The sequence below is a fragment of the Petromyzon marinus genome, chromosome 59, assembly GCF_048934315.1.
Source record: "Petromyzon marinus isolate PM22_M1 ecotype Great Lakes invasive population chromosome 59, UKy_Petmar_22M1.pri1.0, whole genome shotgun sequence".
Taxonomy (NCBI): Eukaryota; Metazoa; Chordata; class Hyperoartia; order Petromyzontiformes; family Petromyzontidae; genus Petromyzon; species Petromyzon marinus.
In genome coordinates, this window is record NC_133725.1 from 12,688,713 (window position 1) to 12,698,951 (window position 10,239).

The following is a 10,239-nucleotide window of genomic DNA, read 5'->3' on the forward strand; positions in this document are numbered from 1 at the left end:
AGCGAGCGAGTGATGTGCGGTAGCGGCGTGTTGCAAGTTGACATTGTTATTATTGACACACACACTAGAGGACGGATAAGGTGGCGTGACCTCACATGCATGACAACTGACCCATCGCCAGACACCGCTCACCATGCGGGCACTCACCACTCACCAGATATCATTCACCTGGCACACACATGATATACAGTGAGGGAAAAAAGTATTTGATTCCCTGCTGATTTTGTACGTTTGCCCACTGACAAAGAAATGATCAGTCTATAATTTTAATGGTAGGTTTATTTGAACAGTGAGAGACAATAACAACAACAAAAATCCAGAAAAACGCATGTCAAAAATGTTATAAATTGGTTTGCATTTTAATGATGGAAATAAGTATTTGACCCCCTCTCAATCAGAAAGATTTCTGGCCCCCAGGTGTCTTTTATACAGGTAACGAGCTGAGATTTAGGAGCACACTCTTAAAGGGAGTGCTCCTAATCTCAGCTTGTGTAACAGGTACCTGTCCACAGAAGCAACAAATCAATCAGATTCCAAACTATCCACCATGGCCAAGACCAAAGAGCTCTGCAAGGATGTCAGGGACAAGATTGTAGACCTACACAAGGCTGGAATGGGCTACAGTACCATTGCCAAGCAGCTTGGTGAGAAGGTGACAACAGTTGGTGCGATTATTCGCAAATGGAAGAAACATAAAAGAACTGTCAATCTCCCTCGGCCTGGGGCTCCATGCAAGATCTCACCTCGTGGAGTTGCAATGATCATGAGAACGGTGAGGAATCAGCCCAGAACTACGCGGGAGGATCTTGTCAATGATCTCAAGGCAGCTGGGACCATAGTTACCAAGAAAACAATTGGTAACACACTGCGCCGTGAAGGACTGAAATCCTGCAGCGCCCGCAAGGTCCCCCTGCTCAAGAAAGCACATATACATGCCCGTCTGAAGTTTGCCAATGAACATCTAAATGATTCAGAGGACAACTGGGTGAAAGTGTTGTGGTCAGATGAGACCAAAATGGAGCTCTTTGGCATCAACTTAACTCGCCGTCTTTGGAGGAGGAGGAATGCTGCCTATGACCCCAAGAACACCATCCCCACCGTCAAACATGGATTTTATTGTTGCTATTCTGTCTCTTACTGTTCAACTAAACCTACCATTAAAATTATAGACTGATCATTTCTTTGTCAGTGGGCAAACGTACAAACCTGCAGGGGATCAAATACTTTTTTTCCCTCACTGTATATGTATTTTATGTTTTTTTTATTTCAAGGCCACAGTATCGTTTATGAGTGTGAGTTAATTTTTCTTCTCAAGAGGCAAAGTATCATCGGGCCCTCGTGAAGAATGGCACTTTGGCAAGTGGCCCGTGGCCATATGTTCACCGCCTGCTGATTTCCTATTCTCCTTACTGCAGGAACTTGTGAACACGGACAGCACGGTCGTGGACACTTCCAGCAAGCCACGGCTAGCTGATTGGAAGTTCGGCCATGAATCGGTAGGGAGTGACTTGCAGATGCAAACACATACAGAACTGTAAAAAAGACAAAGATCCCCTATAGAGCCTAAAAAGACTTTTGGAGCAAGTGCTGTTAGCAAGCATCTATGAAGGCCGTAATTATGGCACACAAGGGGGTAGGTGGCCGACACTACGCCCGGCCGCCTTTGTCTTCCCAATGGCAATGTTTACACACTTCACAAAGTACTCATTTGAGGCTCATTCGACTTTAGGGAAGCCCCAGGACCCATTCAGATAATCGTCACTGGTATTGTCCATAAGCGGCCATAGAAGTCGGGTCACCGGGTTCGTAGAGCAGCGCGCTATCCGCTACACTACTGCTCCGCACGTACATACACACGCGTACAAGTACCAACATATGCGTACACACACATGCAATGACAGCCATGTTAAGGTGTTCGCTGTAAAGCCCAGAGCATGGGTTTAGGATGTGCGAGCGAATCGCTCGTTTGCCTCGGGCGTTCTCGACGAGCTGATGTTCATGGCGGTCTCCTTCACAGGTCTCCCAGCCCCGGGGGGGAAATGTTTCTCCAATGTATGAGAACCAACAGCCACCGGGGTTCGTGCAGCAGAAGGACGGTCACAGGTGAGACGCACGCGCGCATACACACAAACGAACGCACGGTCACGAGAGCATCGCCGTTAACACCCGGCGCCACATCCCGTCCAGGCACGGACACGGACCTCTTTCTGTCTCACCCACGCGCCGTGGCCCCCTGCGCTGACTCAGCTGTGCCAGGTGGGAAAGATGGGAGGGGCGGGTACCAAAGGACTGCGCGGCTTAACGCTCGTTTTCTTCCGCAGGTTTATCAACGTTACACCTTGTGCCAACCAACTGTGATGAGCAGGCACGAGCGTCCGCCCCACCCCGACCCCACCGCCAGCGAGATGGGAGATTGAGTGTGCTGCTGGCTCGGCACCTCCTCTGAACACGGTTCTTCCGCTGGGGACCTCTGGGAGATGGCTTCGTAAATATAAATCTGTCGTTAAACCCGCCACCACCCGACAAAGGTTTATCACGTAAACAGAACATGGCAATTTGTTACTAGTACAGCATACCAGTGTGTTGGCATGTTCTGTTTATGTGACAAACCTTACTGTGTCGGGTGGTGGTGTGTTGCATGACACATTTATATTTACGAAATCTAACTTAACAGGTCCCTGCAGGGTGGGCTGGTAGAAACATTGGAATTTTGCGCAAATTTATTACACCCAACAGCACGAGATTTCACTTCTTAAAGTATTGAAAGGGACGGACAGACGGACACATTAATCTATTGCAGGCTGGTACACTCAGTTTACAACTTCGTTCCTACCAGTATAAGTCGATGTTTAAGATAAGTCGATGTTTAAGATAAGTAAATGTTAAGATAAATCGATGTTTAAGATAAGTCGATGTTTAAGATAAGTCGTTGTTTAAGATAAGTCGATGTTTAAGATAAGTCGATGTTTAAGATAAGTAAATGTTCAAGATAAGTCGATGTTTAAGATAAGTAAATGTTCAAGATAAGTCGATGTTTAAGATAAGTCGATGTTTAATATAAGTCGATGTTTAAGATAAGTAAATGTTAAAGATAAGTCGATGTTTAAGATAAGTCGATGTTTAAGATAAGTAAATGTTTAAGACAAGTCGATGTTTAAGACAAGTCGATGTTTAAGACAAGTCGATGATTAAGACAAGTCAATGTTTAAGATAAGTAAATGTTAAAGATAAGTCGATGTTTAAGATAAGTCGATATTTACGATAAGTAAATGTTCAAGATAAGTCGATGTTTAAGACAAGTCGATGTTTAAGACAAGTCAATGATTAAGAGAAGTCGATGTTTAAGATAAGTAAATGTTAAAGACAAGTCGATGTTTAAGAATAGTTAATGATTAAGATAAGTCGATGTTTAAGATAAGTCGATGTTCAAGATAAGTCGATGTTCAAGATAAGTCGATGTTTAAGATAAGTCGATGTTCAAGATAAGTAAATGTTTAAGATAAGTAGATGTTTAAGATAAGTCAATTATTAAGATAAGTCGATGTTTAAGATAAGTAAATGTTTAAGATAAGTGGATGTTTAAGATAAGTAAATGTTGAAGATAAGTCGATGTTTAACATAAGTCGATGTTTAAGATAAATCGATGTTTAAGATAAGTAAATGTTTAAGATATGTAGATGTTTAAGATAAGTAAATGTTTAAGATATGTAGATGTTTAAGATAAGTCAATGATTAAGATAAGTCGATGTTTAAGATAAGTAAATGTTTAAGAACAGCACGAGATTTCACTTCGTTAAAGTATTGAAAGGGGACGGACGGACACATTAATCTATTGCAGGCTGGTACACTCAGTTTACAACTTCGTTCCTACCAGTATAAAACCTATATTATGTATTACCAACTGTGAATAAATTGTCTTGATAATTCACATTGACTCGACTTCGTTTGTTTGTATGTATGTTGAATTTGTTTCGCATCGCCAACCGTGCTAATCAGAATAGCAATTTGCATTGCTATTCTTTTTGCATTGCTACTCAGGCCCTTGGGGCTTCTCTGCTGCATCATCACGGCACCAACCCAGTCACTCTTGCACATTTGACTCATTCTGGGCATTTTTATCATCAAGTTTATAAATGACGGTGACTTTGTTGGACATTTTTAAGAGGAGGGTAAGCTTAGGAATTTCGAGAGTTTGAGGGAGTGTGGGGGGAGGGATCACAAGGTAGTTACCGGTAACATGAAATAGAAATCACTTTATTGAACAACACGAATAAACGGAAGTGACTGAAAAATGAGTCGCCTTGGATTTTCCTTGAAAGTGAAATTGAAAAGCTATTTGATCAAAAAGGCCCACGTGAATTTGAGTGGGAAAAATGTTATACATCACGAACGGGTTAAACACGGTAAAATATTTGACACCAGCAGCTCACAGGCAAGAGGCAAATTGACCTCTTGCAACGGGGCTCATTAACAATGTTATACTTGGCGCCATCGCACAGGCTGAGTGGCTGCTTGCTGAGTGTTACGTCACGTATGCATGCCCTGTAAACGTGAAGATACAAACTTCCGATAAATAAAGGTGAGACCCTATCCATGAAATAATTAATAATCCTGTGCTGCAAAAAAGCTACGTTATTTTTCAACTCGCCGTCATAACACTTTACGGCCAGTCCCCGCTTCACGAACAGGCTGCGTTCCTGAGGCCCGTTCATTGATCCAACTCATTTGTAAGTTGACACTCAGTGGACGAAAGCCCCACTTATGACAACACGGAGATAACACATTCCATGAGAAAAAAACTTACAGTAACAGCTTGAAAACGCCGACTCGCACTGGCGAAACGAACCACCAAAACTCTTTGGTTTGGCGGAGCCAGCTGTGATGAGTCCTAACATCACCACTGAGAGTGTGTGTTGAGTGTACGTGTGAGCGTATGTATAAAGTGAGGGAAAAAAGTATTTGTTCCCCTGCTGATTTTGTACGTTTGCCCACTGACAAAGAAATTATTAGTCTATAATGTTAATGGTAGGTTGATTTGAACAGTGAGAGACAATAACATCAACAAAAATCCAGAAAAACGCATGTCAAAAATGTTATAAATTGATTTGCATTTTAATGAGGGAAATAAGAATTTGACCCCGTCTCAATCAGAAAGATTTCTGGCTCCCAGGTGTCTTTTATATAGGTAACGAGCTGAGATTAGGAGCACACTCTTAAAGGGAGTGCTCCTAATCTCAGCTTGTTACCTCTATAAAAGACACCTGTCCACAAGCAATCAATCAAATTCCAAACTCTCCACCATGGCCAAGACCAAAGAGCTCTGCAAGGATGTCAGGGACAAGATTGTAGACCTGCACAAGGCTGGAATGGGCTACAAGACCATTGCCAAGCAGCTTGGTGAGAAGGTGACAACAGTTGGTGCGATTATTCGCAAATGGAAGAAACACAAATGAACTGTCAATCTCCCTCGGCCTGGGGTTCCATGCAAGATCTCACCTCGTGGAGTTGCAATGATCATGAGAACGGTGAGGAATCAGCCCAGAACTACACAGGAGGATCTTGTCAATGATCTCAAGGCAGCTGGGACCATAGTCATCAAGAAAACAAATGGTAACACACTATGCCGTGAAGGACTGAAATCCTACAGCACCCGCAAGGTCCCCCTGCTCAAGAAAGCACATATATATGCCCGTCTGAAGTTTGCCAATGAACATCTGAATGATTCAGAGGACAACTGGGTGAAAGTGTTGTGGTCAGATGAGACCAAAATGGAGCTCTTTGGCATCAACTCAACTCGCCGTGTTTGGAGGAGGAGGAGGAATGCTGCCTATGACCCCAAGAACACCATGCCCACCGTCAAACATTGAGGTAAAAACATTATTTTTGGGGGTGTTTTTCTGCTAAGGGGACAGGACAACTTCACCGTATCAAAGGGACAATGGTGGGGACCATGTACCATCAAATCTTGGGTGAGAACCTCCTTCCCTCAGCCAGGGCATTGAAAATGGGTCGTGGATGGGGAAGGTTCGAGTTGCCAAACGTCAGCCTCGAAACCTTAATGACTTGGAGAAGATCTGCAAAGAGGAGTGGGACAAAATCCCTCTTGAGATGTGTGCAAACCTGGTGGCCAACTTCAAGAAACGTCTGACCTCTGTGATTGCCAACAAGGGTTTTGCCACCAAGTACTAAGTCATGTTTTGAAGAGGGCTCAAATACTTATATCCCTTATTAAAATGCAAATCAATTTATAACATTTTTGACATGCGTTTTTCTGGATTTTTTTGTTGTTATTCTGTCTCTCACTGTTCAAATAAACCTGCCATTAAAATTATAGACTGATCATGTATTTGTCAGTGGGCAAACGTACAAAATCAGCAGGGGATCAAATGCTTTTTTTCCCTCTGTATGTGCGACAGGGATGTTCTACAGATCCCACATTATTTAATATCTAATAAAAAATAATTACTTAATCTAATAAAGAATAATTATTTCATATTTTAATAGCAAATGCTAAGACATACATATTCACCATCATTTTACAAAAAAAAATTGAAGGCACCCAATGGGTTCTCCCTTATCTCCGGTTGTGGCCAATATTTTCATGGAAATATCTGAGACGGACGCCATCCAGGCATCCACTCTACGCCTGTCCTTGTGGAAGAGGTACGTGGATGACACGTTTGTCATCTGGCCACATGGCCGACCGGCTCAACTACATCAATTCCATACACCCAGCCATCAAATTCACGATGGAGGTAGAAAAGGATGGCATGCTAACTTTCTTGGATGTCTTAATCAAAAAGAGACCAGATGGCTCAATGAGCCACTCTGTCTACAGGAAAGTAACCCATACTGACGCCTACCTAAAACCTGATTCCCACCACCATCCATCCCAGAAGAATCCCCTCATCAAAACGCTACACATAGAGCTCAGTGTATCTCCGACCATGAACACCTAACCAGTGAAGTAAAACACGTACACCAAGCTCTCAAGGCGAATGGATATTCTGATTAAACAATCCGCAAAGCCTTCACCCCAAGCGTGAGGAAGGAGCCATCTGAGGATCCAATCAAAACCATCACCCTGCCATACATAGCAGGGGTAACCACAAATATTTATAAAATCATGAAGAAATACAAGATCCAGGTCCGATTTAACACAGTACATAAAATTCGTGATCTGATCCCATCTGTGAAGGACAAAATTCCTGACATGCAATATCGCGGTGTCTACAAACTAAGCTGTATCTGCGGCAGCAGTTACATTGGGGAAACCAAACGACATGTCTCGGGCCGTGTTCGTGAACATAAGGCAGATCTGAAACACGGCAGGACCAATACTTCTGCTGTGGCTGATCATTACTTTAATGCGCCATAATAATTACTTTAATGCGCCATAATAAGGCGCTGTAGGCAGCTGAGCTGCCACCACGCCAATGGACCGACAGGGGGCAGCCGAGAGAGAGCGAGGTGTGTAGGGGTTGACCGAAGGTCAAACCCCCGCCCCTCCGTGACCGGAGGTTGACACCCCAGACCCCCCAGGGGCTGGGGGCTGAGGGGGATGGGGACCCCCACCACTTCCTAAAACCCCTTAAGAATTAAGACCTACTAAGACCTTCTAGAAGGTTCTGTAGGGGGGATCATGAGGGGAGGGGTGACCTCGACCTGGGGATAAAAGGCCGGCCCTCGGGACGGGCCAGGGAGTGTTCGCCAACTCAAGCTTGAAGACATCTGAAGACCTGAAGACTGGACCAGCACCCGGGGACCCTCCCCGAGGCTCTCGCTAGAGCCGGGGTTGCAGCGGACCAGGGCGAGTCCCGTACCCCGGGGTGGGTCGGTCGGTCCAGTCTTCCCCTAGCCGCCGTCGCAAGGGACCGGCGTGTAGCGAAGCCCGGCGTGTGTAGGACACGCTAGAAGGGAGGCTGTCTCTCCCTTAGGCTATCGGGTGTTACAGTAGTGTTTAACAGAGTAGTCTTAACAGAGTGTTAAGAGTTGTTACAATAAACGCGTTGCCTCCAGCAGATGTCTCCGTGTGGTTAGTTCGGGCCACAAAACTTGTATGTCACTGTCCCTCTCTCTGCATATCTCTTTATGTCTCTGTCTCTCTATCTGTTTCTATCTCAGTCTGTGTATCTCTCTGTGTCTGTCTCTCTCTCCCTATGTCTCTGTATTAATGTTTCGTGTCTCTCTCTGCACTGCTTTTTTTGAATGTCCCTCTCTATTTCTGTGTCTGTCTCTATATATCTGTGGAAGTTCTTTCGTTCCATACATTGCCAACCGTGCTAATCGGAGGTGCGGGGGAAAGACAGCCTACTAAACACAAAAATAAGTTATAAAGAAATTAGTTTTCAATCTATATTTAAAATTGCATAGCTCCAGTGGCTTCCTAATATCGGGACAGCGTTCCAGACGGCCGTAAAACTGCATCAGAAAACACGTGATGCGGTGGCCATCTTTGTTCTATGGCCAGCCAAAAGCCACTGTGAGGATGACCGGAGTCTGCATGATGGTTTTTCTCTGTGTCTGTGTCCCTTTGTGTGTGTATTTGTAGGCCTGGGCTCTGGTTGTTCTTCATGCTTTCGGAGTCCCTGTCCCTCTGCTCACGATCATTAAGGACCTTCATGATGGTGAGCGGGCCTGGGTAAAACTACGTGGCTGGGAGTCAGAGCTATTCCCTGCACACCTTGGGGTGCGACAGGGATGTCCTCTGGCTCCCACATTATTTAACATCTATTTTGACCTCGTGGTTCGTGAAGCCTTCAATAGCTGTACCGGAGGAATCTCCATTTGGTACGGATACAATGGGAGGCTGATCGATGCCCGGGTAATTGCTGCTCACTCAGAGGAGGAGTTGGAGGCTCTGCTGCCGAACCTGGAGCTTGCCACCAAGAGGTGGGGCGTTACCATCAGCCCCACCAAAACTAAGCACCTGCCTGGGTATTTGTACCATCGGACACTCCACCCCCACAACTCCAAATTGGTGATAGGGTAGTTGTGGAGAGAGTGGAGAGCTTCCCATACCTTGGCAATGTGCTCATGACCGGCTCCGCTTTAACAGCAGAGGTCTCACTCCAAATCAGTCAAGCGGCATTATATTTTCATCGGTTGCGTAACGCTGTGTGGAAGCTACCTGGTCTTTCACTCCGCACAAAGCCTCAGGTCTTCTCGGCCACGGTCATTCCCTCCCTTCTCTACGCTTGCAAAACGTGGACCCCCCTAATGGAACATCGTCGCCGGTTAGAAACATTTATGCTGGCCTGCCTACGATCCATCCTGGGTTTAACCAGGCTAGATTGTGTGAGCTCACAAATCGTTGAAAGATGTGGACAAAGTCCCATTGGTGAGCTCCTCCGGCAGGCAAGGCTTCGTTGGCTGGATCATGTAGCCCGCATGCCCAGCCACCGCATGCCTAAACAGCTTTTGTTCAGCCGGATCTAGGTGGTGAAACGGGCGCGGACGGGCTAGAGAAGAGATGGATTGATGTGGTACATGAGGATGTGGACTTGCCGATGACTTGTACCAGCGGTGTCAAGATCGGCCTCGGTGGAGGAGGCTCGTGAAGGACGCTGCTACTGGGCAGTTGGAGGCAGTCACCCTCCAACAACAACAGACGGCGGAGGAGCGACGCTCACAACAACGAGCGGAGTGCCGGGTGGCTAAAGCACAGCAAGTTGATACAGTAGGGGGCACAGGTGGTGCATCAGCCAGTAGTCTCAGTCAGTAGACCCGTGGCATCTAGGTCTGCCCCGTGACCTCCTGCCAGCGGGTTTTCGACACTTCACGTGACCTCAAGGTGCACATAGCCTGGCACAAGCGTCATGGTGATGTCACTGCCACTTAGTGGCGAATGGCGGTTGTTGTTGTGTTTGTTTCTCACTTTACTCCTACGTCTCTCACTGCCTATTTCTGTGTCTATCTTTCGCTGTGTGTGTTTCTCTCCGTGTCTTTCTCTCTACCCCTATTTGCCCATGGCGATGCCCTCATTATTTTCATTACAAATTTTCGCCCATGAGTAGCTGCCCCGATCGTCCATTCCTAAGTCCAGTCCTGACTTTAGTGCTAAAACATTTTACAATACGAGAATCACAGTCACATCCACCTCATGTAAATACTGTACCATATACTTAGCATGAAGACGTACCTAATCAGGCCTATTGACCATGTAGAGTGGTGAAAGTTTCTGTGGGAAAATATTAAAAAGTAATTGTAGCTCCCTGTGGAATCAATGTTAGAGGAACT